The 8,893-nt window shown below is 42.0% G+C and overlaps 1 non-coding gene across 1 annotated transcript; it reads left to right on the top strand.

Annotated features, from left to right (window-relative positions):
• The first annotated feature begins 8,095 nt into the window (after nucleotides 1–8,095).
• LOC148566980 (small nucleolar RNA R71) lies at nucleotides 8,096–8,203 on the top strand. Its single transcript, XR_015881940.1, has one exon. It is a non-coding gene; the product is annotated as a small nucleolar RNA R71 (small nucleolar RNA).
• The last annotated feature ends 690 nt before the right edge of the window (nucleotides 8,204–8,893 follow it).

Raw genomic sequence — 8,893 nt, 5'->3', positions numbered from 1 at the left:
CATCTAAACTTTCTAGTGTATACTTAGCTACTACCGGGTTCTCTTGCCACCAAAGGAGAAAGGAAGGCTCATCATTCTCATCCAAAAAGAAAGGATGGACCTTATCTACAGCTCGGACCTTGAAGTAAAAGTTTTTTAAATCATGGAAAGACTCGTCAAAGATAGCAAACACCTTTCTACCCTGGTTAGCTCGGGAAGAGATCCAAGAAGCCTTCTTCTTAGTCGACCCAGGCTTTGTCAAAACAAATAGATATAAAAACAGGCTGAGAGAAGGACGAACACCTAACTCCTGACACAAAACCTGGAAAATCTTCATAAAGGCCCAGGAGTTAGGATGAAGCTAAGAAGAGGCAAGATTACAGTTCCAAAGGATTTCGGTTTCAAACTCGGTAAAAAAAGAGGGTAAAACCCAACTTGGTAAAGAAGTAGTCATAAGCATAGAAGAACAGACGCTCAGTCCGACTTAGAGGAGGAAAGCAGACCCTCTCCTTGGGATTAGGGGCGACTAGCTCATAATCCTTTTCATCCTCCCTATCCCCACAAACCCTATGGAAGCTCCTAAACTTCTCACAGTATTCCCGATCCACCACTATCACACAACACAAAACTGTAGAGTCTAACCAATCAGCCATACCAAGAGGAACTTTTGTAGACATTTCAACAAGGTTCTTACTAGACATATACGCTACACCTACAAACAAATAAAAGACAAAAAGCGTCACTACAAGCAACTCAGCCAAAGAGAAAGGAAATCGGAAAATCCCAGCGGCAACACTCAAACCAACAAAAGGGTGCCCCAGTCTCGCAGCATTAGCGTCGCGACACAGTGGCTCCCATTAGAGGCAACACAGACCCAGACAAATAACAAAGATGAACATACAGAAAACCCCATCGCCCATCACAAAGTAAAAATAAAAACTTTGAAGAAAAAACAAACACGAAAAATCACCAAAAACTGGCAATGAACAAAAGAGAAACGGGCAACAGAAAGGCCAGAACAACATGACCAAAAGCATCATCACCAAGAACGTAAAATAGAAACAAAAGAAAAAATAAAAGAGACCAACCTGGTGGAAGAATCCTAGAGGAGGGGCACACGAAAAACTCCTGTGACGGAAGCACAAAACTCACCAAGAAAAGCACCAGAAAAAACCAAGAAAAATATTTCTTCGTCAAAGAGCGCTAACGAAAGATAGAAGGGAAAGAATAATGAGTGTTTGTGTTCGCGAAAAAGGAAAATGAAGAAGCTCCAGGGTTTTTAAAAGAAGAATGAATGAGGGAAATTGAAAAGACAAAAAGGAATAAAGGCCCAATCCATAAGCCTTAAAAGCGCTCACAGATGCCCAAGAAGACTGTCGCGCTCGGAATTAGTGTAGCATTAAAAGCAGGCACTTTGCATTGCAAAGGAGATTAAAAGGTGCAAAACCCGCCCAAGAAAGATAAAGCGCCTGGCCTGCTCGAGGCAGACATATCCGACTAAAGGATGCTTGAGCACGACCTTCAAGAAAGATCGAAGTTCAAGCAGGAGCGTTGTTCATACCCTGACCTGAGCACTAGGCCCGACTCAACAAAAGGTAAAGGGGCCAACCTCAAGGGCTTTTGCCTTTGCCGACCACTTCCAAGAAGGTCGGACGACCATCAAAAGGCCCAAAGAGGCCCAAAACAGCAAGACCACCGCCCACTAGAAGGCGGTTACTGGTGCACGAAATTGTGATCATCAACAACGGCGCCAAAGACTTGGTGCTCTCAAACGTGAATCACATTTTTTCACAATTCCGCACAACTAACCAGCAAGTGCACTGGGTCGTCCAAGTAATAAACCTTACGTGAGTAAGGGTCGATCCCACGGAGATTGTCGGCTTGAAGCAAGCTATGGTCATCTTGTAAATCTCAATCAGGCAAATTCAAATGGTGATGGAGGATTGATAATTAAAAGATGAATAAAACATAAAATAAAGATAGAGATACTTATGTAATTCAATGGTGGATTTTAGATAAGCATATGAAGATGCTTTGTTCCCCTTGAACCTCTGCTTTCCTATTGCCTTCTTCCAATCATTCATACTCCTTTCCATGGCAAGCTTTATGTTGGTCATCACCGTTGTCAATGGCTACATCCCGTCCTCTCAGTGAAAATGGTCCTTGTGCTCTGTCACAACATCGGCTAATCAGCTGTCGGTTCTCGATCATGTCGGAATAGGATCCATTGATCCTTTTGCATCTGTCACACGCCCCACAATCGCGAGTTTGAAGTTCGTCACAGTCATCCCTTCCCAGATCCTACTCAGAATACCACAGACAAGGTTTAGACGTCCCGGATCTCAGGAATGGCCGCCAATAATTCTAGCCTATACCACGAAGGTTCCAATCTTAGATTAGAAACCCAAGAGATACGCATTCAAGCCATTGCTAGTAGAACAGAGGTGGTTGTCAGTCACATGTTCATAGGTGAGAATCATGATGAGTGTCACGGATCATCACATTCATCAAGTTGAAGAACGAATGAATATCTTGGAGAAGAAATAGACTTGAGTTGAATAGAAAAACAATAGTACTTTGTATTAATTCATGAAGAACAGCAGAGCTCCACACCTTAATCTATGGTGTGTAGAAACTCCACCGTTGAAAATACATAAGAACAAAAGGTTTAGCCATGGCCGAATGGCCAGCCTCCCAAACGTGAAAAGGTCTATGAAAAAGTGTATCCATTGTGTGAAATACAATAGCAAAAGGTCCTATTTATAGAGAACTAGTAGCCTAGGGTTACAGAAATAGGTAATTAATGTAGAAATCTTCTTCCGGGCCCACTTGGTGTGTGCTTGGGCTGAGCATTGAAGTATTTTCGTGTAGAGACTTTTTTTGGAGTTAAACGCCAGCTTTTGTGCCAGTTTGGGCGTTTAACTCCAGCTTTTGTGCTAGTTTCAGAGTTAAATGCCAGAATTCTTGAGCTGACTTGGAACGCCTGTTTGGGCCATCAAATCTCGGGCAAAGTATGAACTATTATATATTGCTGGAAAGCCAGGATGTCTAATTTCCAACGCAATTAAGAGCGCGCCAATTGGGTTTTTGTAGCTCCAAAAAATCCACTTTGATTGCAGGGAGGTTAGAATCCAACAGCATCTGCAGTCCTTTTTCAGCCTCTGAATCAGATTTTTGCTCAGGTCCCTCAATTTCAGCCAGAAAATACCTGAAATCACAGAAAAATACACAAACTCATAGTAAAGTCCAGAAGAGTGATTTTTATTTAAAAACTAATAAAAACATAATAAAAACTAACTAAAATATACTAAAAACATACTATAAACAATGCCAAAAAGCGTATAAATTATCCGCTCATCACAACACCAAACTTAAATTGTTGCTTGTCCCCAAGCAACTGAAAATCAATTAGGATAAAAAGAAGAGAATATACAATGAATTCCAAAAACATCTATGAAGATCAGTATTAATTAGATGAGCGGGCCTTTTAGCTTTTTGCTTCTGAACAGTTTTGGCATCTCACTTTATCCTTTGAAGTTCAGAATGATTGGCATCTATAGGAACTCAGAATCCAGATAGTGTTATTGATTCTCCTAGTTAAGTATGTTGATTCTTGAACAGAGCTACTTTATGAGTCTTGGCCGTGGCCCTAAGCACTTTGTTTTCCAGTATTACCACCGGATACAGAAATGCCACAGACACATAACTGGGTGAACCTTTTCAGATTGTGACTCAGCTTTGCTAGAGTCCCCAATTAGAGGTGTCCAGGGCTCTTAAGCACACTCTTCTTTTTGCTTTGGACCTCGACTTTAACCGCTCAGTCTCAAGTTTTCACTTGACACCTTCACGCCACAAGCACATGGTCAGGGACAGCTTGGTTCAGCCGCTTAGGCCAGGATTTTATTCCTGTGGGCCCTCCTATCCACTGATGCTCAAAGCCTTGGATCCTTTTTATCACCCTTGCCTTTTGGTTTAAAGGGGTATTGGCTTTTTCTTCTTGCTTTTCTTTTTCTTCCTTTTTTTTTCGCATATATTTTTCTGCAAGCTTTTCACTGCTTTTTCTTGCTTCAAGAATCAATTTTATGATTTTTCAGATCATCAAATAACATTTCTCCTTTTTCTTTCATTCTTTCAAGAGCCAACAATTTTAACATTCATAAACAATCAAATTCAAAAATATGCACTGTTCAAGCATTCATTCAGAAAAACAATAGCATTGCCACCACATCAAAATAATTAAACTATTTTAAAATTTAAAATTCATGTACTTCTTTTTCTTTTTCAATTAAAAACATTTTTCATTTAAGAAAGGTGATGGATTCATTTTCATAGCTTTAAGGCATAGACACTTAGACACTAATGATCATGTAATAAAGACACAAACATAGATAAACATAAAGCATAATTTTCGAAAAACAGGAAAATAAAGAACAAGGAAGTTAAAGAACGGGTCCACCTTAGTGATGGCGGCTTGTTCTTCCTCTTGAAGATCTTATGGAGTGCTTGAGCTCCTCAATGTCTCTTCCTTGCCTTTGTTGCTCCTCTCTTAGTTGTCCCATGTTGGAGCTTAATTCTCCTAGGGAGGTATTGATTTGCTCCCAATAATTTTGTGGAGGAAAATACATCCCTTGAGGTATCTCAGGGATTTCATGATGAGGAATTTCCTCATGCTCTTGATGAGGTTCTCTTGTTTTCTCCATCCTTTTCTTAGTGATGGGCTTGTCCTTATTAATGGGAATGTCTCCCTCTATGTCAATTCCAACCGAATTGCAAAGGTGACAAATGAGATGAGGGAAGGCTAACCTTGTCAAAGGAGAGGACTTGTCCGCCACCTTGTAGAGTTTTTAGGATATAACCTCATGAACTTCCACTTCCTCTCCAATCATGATGCTATGTATCATGATAGCCCGGTCTATAGTAGCTTCGGACCGGTTGCTAGTGGGAATGATTGAGCGTTGGATGAACTTCAACCATCCCCTAGCCACAGGCTTGAGGTCATGCCTTCTTAGTTGAACTGGCTTCCCTCTTGAATCTCTCTTCCATTGAGTGCCCTCTTCACATATGTCCATGAGGACTTGGTCCAACCTTTGATCAAAGTTGACCCTTCTAATGTATGGGTGTGCATCTCCTTGCATCATGAGCAAGTTGAATGCCAACCTTACATTTTCCGGACTAAAATCTAAGTATTTCCCTCGGACCATTGTAAGCCAATTCTTAGGGGCCGGGTTCACACTTTGATCATGGTTCTTGGTGATCCATGTATTGGCATAAAATTCTTGAACCATTAAGATTCCGACTTGTTGAATGGGGTTGGTGAGAACTTCCCAACCTCTTCTTCGGATCTCATGTCGAATCTCCAGATATTTGCCCTTTTTGAGCTTAAAAGGGACCTCGGGGATCACCTTCTTCTTGGCCACAACTTCATAGAAGTGGTCTTGATGCACCCTTGAGAGGAATCTCTCCATCTCCCATGACTCGGAGGTGGAAGCTTTTGCCTTCCCTTTCCTCTTTCTAGAGGTTTCTCCGGCCTTTGGTGCCATAAATGGTTATGGAAAAACAAAAAGCTTTAGCTTTTACCACACCAAACTTAGAAGGTTGCTCGTCCTCGAGCAAAAAAAGAAAGAAGAGAGTAGAAGAAGAAGAAATAGAGGAGATGGAGTGGGCTTTGTGTTTCGGCCAAGGGGGAGAATTGGGGTTTAGGTTGTGTGAAAATGAAGGAGTGAAGATGGGTTTATATAGGAGTGGAGAGGGGTGTGTGGTTTGGCCATTATGGGTGGGTTTGGGAGGGAAAGTGGTTTGAATTTGGATGGTGAGGTAGGTGGGGTTTTATGAAGGATGGATGTGAGTGGCAAAGAGAATGGTGGGATTTGATAGGTGAGGGGTTTTTGGGGAAGAGGTATTGAGGTGATTGGTGAATGGGTGAAGAAGAGAGAGAGTGGCGGGGTAGGTGGGGATCCTGTGGGGTCCACAGATCCTGAGGTGTCAAGGATATCTCATCCCTGCACCAAGTGGCGTGCAAAACGCCCCTTGCTGCCAAACCTGGCGTTAAACGCCAGGCTGCTGCCCATTTCTGGCGTTTAACGCCAGCTTCTTGCCCATTCCTGGCGTTAAACGCCAGTCTGGTGCCCTTTTCTGGCGTTAAACGCCCAGAATGGTGCCAGACTGGGTGTTTAACGCCCATTCTGCTACCTTTACTGGCGTTTAAATGCCGGTAACTGTCTCCTCCAGGGTGTTCTATTTTTCAGTCTGTTTTTCACTTTGTTTTTGCTTTTTCGATTGTTTTTGTGACTTCACATGATCATCAACCTACAGAAAACATAAAATAACAAGAGAAAATAGAAATTTAAAGTAAAGATTGGGTTGCCTCCCAACAAGCGCTTCTTTAATGTCAATAGCTTGACAGTGGCTCTCATGGAGCCTCACAGATGTTCAGAGCAATGTTGGAACCTCCCAACACCAAACTTAGAGTTTGAATGTGGGGGTTCAACATCAAACTTAGAGTTTGGTTGTGGCCTCCCAACACCAAACTTAGAGTTTGACTGTGGGGGCTCTGTTTGACTCTGTATTGAGAGAAGCTCTTTGTGCTTCCTCTTCATGGTGACAGAGGGATATCCTTGAGCTTTAAATACAAGGGATTCTCCATTCACTTAAATGATCAATTCTCCTCTATCAGCATCAATCACAGCTTTTGCTGTGGCTAGGAAGGGTCTGCCAAGGATGATGGATTCATCCATACACTTCCCAGTCTCTAGGACTATGAAATCAGCAGGGATGTAATGGTCTTCAACCTTTACCAAGACATCCTTTACAAGTCCATAAGCTTGTTTCTTTGAATTATCTGCAATCTCTAGTGAGATTCTTGCAGCTTGTACCTCAATGATCCCTAGCTTCTCCATTACAGAGAGAGGCATAAGTTTATGCTTGACCCTAGGTCACACAGAGCCTTCTCAAAGGTCATGGTGCCTATGGTACAAGGGATTGAGAACTTTTCAGGGTCCTGTCTCTTTTGAGGTAATCTCTGCCTAGTCAAGTCATCCAGTTCTTTGATGAGCAATGGAGGTTCATTCTCCCAAGTCTCATTACCAAATAACTTGGCATTTAGCTTCATGATTGCTCCAAGGTACTTAGCAACTTGCTCTTCAGTGACATCTTCATCCTCTTCAGAGGAAGAATACTCATCAGAGCTCATGAATGGCAAAAGTAAATTGAATGGAATCTCTATGGTCTCAGTCTGAGCCTCAGATTCCCATGGTTCCTCATTAGGGAACTCCATGGAGGTCAGTGGGCATCCATTGAGGTCTTCCTCAATGGAAATCACTGCCTCTTCCTCCTCTCCATGTTTGGCCATGTGAGATGTGGTTATGGCCTTGCACTCTCTTTTTGGATTCTCTTCTGTATTGCTTGGGAGAGTGCTAGGAGGGAGTTCAGTAATTTTCTTACTCAGTTGTCCCAATTGTGCCTCCAAATTTCTAATGGAGGACCTTGTTTCAGTCATGAAACTTTGAGTGATTTTGATTAGATCAGAGACAATGGTTGCTAAGTCAGAGTGGCTTTGCTTAGCATTCTCTGTCTGTTGCTGAGAAGATGATAGAAAAGGCTTGCTATTGCTAAACCTGTTTCTTCCACCATTATTGTTGTTGAAACCTTGTTGAGGTCTCTGTTGATCCTTCCATGAGAGATTTGGATGATTTCTCCATGAAGGATTATAGGTGTTTCCATAGGGTTCTCCCATGTAATTCACCTCTTCCATTGCTGGGATCTCAGGATCATAAGCTTCTTCTTCAGAGGAAGCTTCCTTAGTACTGCCTGTTGTTGCTTGCATTCCAGACAGACTCTGAGAAATCATATTGACTTTTTGGGTCAATATTTTATTCTGAGCTAGTATGGCATTCAGAGTATCAATCTCAAGAACTCCTTTCTTCTGAGTTGTCCCATTATTCACAGGATTCCTTTCAGAGGTGTACATGAATTGGTTATTTGCAACCATTTCAATGAGTTCTTGAGCTTCTGCAGGCGTCTTCTTCAAATGAAGAGATCCTCCAGCAGAGCTATCCAATGACATCTTGGATAGTTCAGACAGACCATCATAGAAGATTCCTATGATGCTCCATTCTGAAAGCATGTCAGAAGAGCACCTTCTGATCAATTGCTTGTATCTCTCCCAAGCTTCATAGAGGGACTCACCATCCTTCTGTCTAAAGGTTTGGACTTCCACTCTAAGCTTGCTCAATTTTTGAGGTGGAAAGAACTTTGCCAAGAAGGCATTGACTAGCTTTTCCCAAGAGTTCAGGCTTTCCTTAGGTTGTGAATTCAACCATGCTCTAGCTCTATCTCTTACAGAAAAAGGAAAAAGCATAAGTCTATAGACTTCAGGGTCAACCCTATTGGTCTTGACAGTGTCACAAATTTGTAAGAATTCAGCTAAGAACTGATGAGGATCTTCCAATGGAAGTCCATGAAACTTGCAATTCTGTTGCATTAGAGAAACTAATTGAGGCTTAAGCTCAAAGTTGTTTGCTCCAATGGCAGGGATAGAGATGCTTCTCCCATAGAAATCAGGAGTAGGTGCAGTGAAGTCACCAAGCACCTTCCTTGCATTGTTGGCATTGTTGTTGTTTTCGGCTGCCATGGTTTCTTCTTCTTTGAAGAGTTCTGTTAGGCCCTCTAAAGAGAATTGTTCTTTAGCTTCTCTTAGCTTTCTCTTCAAGGTTCTTTCAGGTTCAGGATCAGCTTGAACAAGTATGCCTTTATCTTTGTTCCTACTCATATGAAAGAGAAGAGAACAAGAAAGTAGGGAATCCTCTATGTCACAGTATAGAGATTCCTTGAGGTGTCAGAGGAGAAGAAGAATAGAAGGAGGAGGTGGAGAAGAGGGAAGTCGAACTTATCAAGAGGGACAGAGTTCAAATTGCAC

The sequence above is a fragment of the Arachis ipaensis genome, chromosome B4, assembly GCF_059453495.1.
Source record: "Arachis ipaensis isolate K30076 ecotype BB chromosome B4, ASM5945349v1, whole genome shotgun sequence".
Taxonomy (NCBI): domain Eukaryota; kingdom Viridiplantae; phylum Streptophyta; class Magnoliopsida; order Fabales; family Fabaceae; genus Arachis; species Arachis ipaensis.
The sequence above is the reverse complement of the archived record's forward strand: the minus strand, read 5'-3'. Positions and strand labels throughout refer to the sequence as shown.